The sequence below is a fragment of the Fukomys damarensis genome, unplaced genomic scaffold, assembly GCF_012274545.1.
Source record: "Fukomys damarensis isolate Sample0158 unplaced genomic scaffold, DMR_v1.0_HiC HiC_scaffold_23, whole genome shotgun sequence".
NCBI classification, from domain to species: Eukaryota; Metazoa; Chordata; class Mammalia; order Rodentia; family Bathyergidae; genus Fukomys; species Fukomys damarensis.
In genome coordinates, this window is record NW_022900935.1 from 19,002,018 (window position 1) to 19,004,869 (window position 2,852).

Here is a 2,852-nt window from a genome sequence, read left to right on the forward strand (position 1 = left end):
TTTTCTTTTTTTTTTTTTTCGGTTTGTAAAATACAGAGCTCTGTGTCTCATACCAGCCACCCAAGACCACAGGGTGCCATGCCTGCATGCCAGATGCCCAGACCCTTCTGGTTTGTCTGGGTAAGGTCAAGCAGACTCATTATTATGGGATGGAGCCTAGCTCTGGCTTTGGGTCATCCCCTGGATCTCTTGGGGCCAAGAGGGAGGGGCAAAGTCAAGATGGGGTAGGACTAGGGACTTCAAGAGGGAGCAAGGTTACTGCTGTTGCTAATGCCAGCAGATGGGCCCCCCTAGGGAGAAAGAATGGGAGGAGGGAGGCCCAGACAGCCACACACTGGTGAGCCAAGGAAAAGATGGAGACTGAAGCCATGGATGAAAGAGTGATAGAGAAGACAGGCAAGAAGTGTGGGACCACAGGGGCTGGCTCTGCAGCCCAGAGGACTTAGAAGGTCTAGGCATATCTATCTCATTCCTATATTGGAGCTATGAGGAGCCGCTGCTGAGGGCCTTTCATCCACGATGAAGTGCTAGGGTTGATTTGGGTGGAAAGATAAGCAGATGTCTTTGGGAAAAGGGAGTACAGGTGGGAGAGAAGGAGAGAAGGAAAGAATCTCATAGGAGGAGGGAGAATGGGGAGAAAGGGAATTCCAGGGTCTTTACTAATGCCTGCCCCCAGCTCCAGGACATTTCTTGTCTCTTCTCCCCAAATGTCTAGGAACACAGCTGAGGTCTTGAGATGGGGTGTGGGGGGTGGCAGTAGACGGGTTTTAGGCAGGTACAACACCCACAAGTTGTCAGGTGCCTTCTGCCAGGAAGCACTTGGGTTATAAAAGTGGGGAACATTAGGTCCCCAGAGATGCCAGGGGCATCATCCATTTGGACCCTCACATACCCCAGTTTGACAGGCAGCATCCATGGTTAGAGACCTAGGCTCCTACGTACTCTGCAAGGCCAGGCAGGGACCCAGGCTCTTGCACTCCACCTAACTGTAGCTAGAGAATTGGAACAGCTGCAGGGGGCCTCCTGGGTGCAGAGGGGGGCTGGAGCCTGAGGAGAGAAGCAGACAGGCACCCTTGTGGCCAGAGCCCCCCCAGGGGAGGGGGAGGCGCCACTGCCGGGAGAGAGGGAGGGAGGAGAGAGAGGAGGGGAAACAGTGAGTCAGGCTTCCAAGAGCTGAGGATGAGAGAGCCAGAGCTGGGAGGGAGAGGGCAGGGAGGGCTGCTCTGATGGGGAGAGGGAGGGAGGGGGCCCAGCCAGAGGCAAGGAGAGCCTGGGAGGGAGTCAGCCAGCCCCTGGCTCTGGCTCTGGCCCTGTCCCAGCTGTAGGGCTGTGTGGAGGGTGCAGCCAATATGGACTTTGAGGTCTGTCAGGAAGGAGCCAGATTCTGCCCTTGAAGTATCTCTTTCTTCACTCCTTCTTTCTGATCCTGCCCCAGGGTCTCAGGAAGATGACCTTGTCTTCCCATTCCTCCCTCTTGGGCCTCAGTTTCCCCATTCATTGTGAGGTTTGGAAGTAGCAGGGACAGAGCAGCTTGGGAGAAGGCTGAGGGATGTAGTCTTCAGCTGCTGGCTGCATGTATGTTGGAGACACTGCTGGAGCCTGCCCCCAGTGCCAAATAGGGTGCAGCCTCTGGGTCAGGGCTCCCTGGAGCCCAGAGTTCATGTCATCTGGTGGGAGCTGGTGGGTGGGTAGTGAGCACTGAGATACAGTATGTATGAGTGTGTGTGTGTTTGTGTGTGTGTGTATTTATGAGAGAGAGGGGTATGCTGGTCTGGCAGTGGTTGGGTGGGCTGCCTGGGGCCTTTCAGGATGGCCAATGGCTAGACTGGGCCAGGGTCGTACATGCTCAGAACTAACCTCTGCTGTTGCTAGGGAGACACTGGTGTGATCTGCCACGTTGCTATGGGTAGCTGGGGGGTGAAAATGGGTCTGTGGAGCTGGCAAGAACTGCCTGTACAGCCCCTCGTGCCTGGAACTGGGACCAGAGCAGGAGGAATCCCCAGGGACTGCTTGGAAAGGAGGGGGGGAAGGAGCCCTCCCTCCTGCCCAGCTGACAGGAAGCCCTGGCTCCCAGCCCCTCCTTCCCCTAAGGCTTGGTCTCCCCTGCCTCTCCCTCCTGAATCCCAGCATCTCTCATTGGCTAGGGCATAAGGAAGGTGGGCACTAAGGAGCCCTCTCCAGTAGGGCCTGGCTTTGATGGAATGGTGAAGTGAGGGTAAAGTGAGGCCTCTGTATCCCTCCCACCCCACCACGCTTGAACTCACCTTCACTAAGGCCCAGCTTTCTCTCTTCTCTGGGGTCCTTGGCCTGGGAGCCCAGGGGAGGGGCCGCTTCTGCAGCTGGCTGGCCCCAACTCCCAGTTCAGCCCAGCTGCTACTGAAGCTTCCAGAAGCTGCAGCTCTGCACCCCCTTCCCACCCCCTGAGCCAGGAGAGGTCTTTACTGACCTGGGGGAGGGTTTCTTGGGAGCGAGTGGGCACCCTTAGAAGGACTAACACAGACAGCCAGACAGATGGGTAGTAGAACAGATGGACAGAGACACCCACGCACAGACAGACCAAGGGAGACAGACAGATGGACTTGGACAGAGAGAGATGGACAGACAGAGATATTGGCAGAGAAGTAAAAAAAATGGAAGAGCTGAAGAAAAAGTCTGGGAGACAGTGTGAGTGAGAGACAGGAAGAGATAAAGGGAGAAGCAGAAAGAGAGAGAGACAGAGAGAGACAGACTGGAGGCTACAGACCACAAACAGGGATTTGATGAGAATCTGGAAGGTGTTTTCTGCCTCTTCCCTCCCCAAACCCCCAGGCCAGCCAAGTCTCCATTCCTTCCACCCCCAGCTCAGTTTCCAG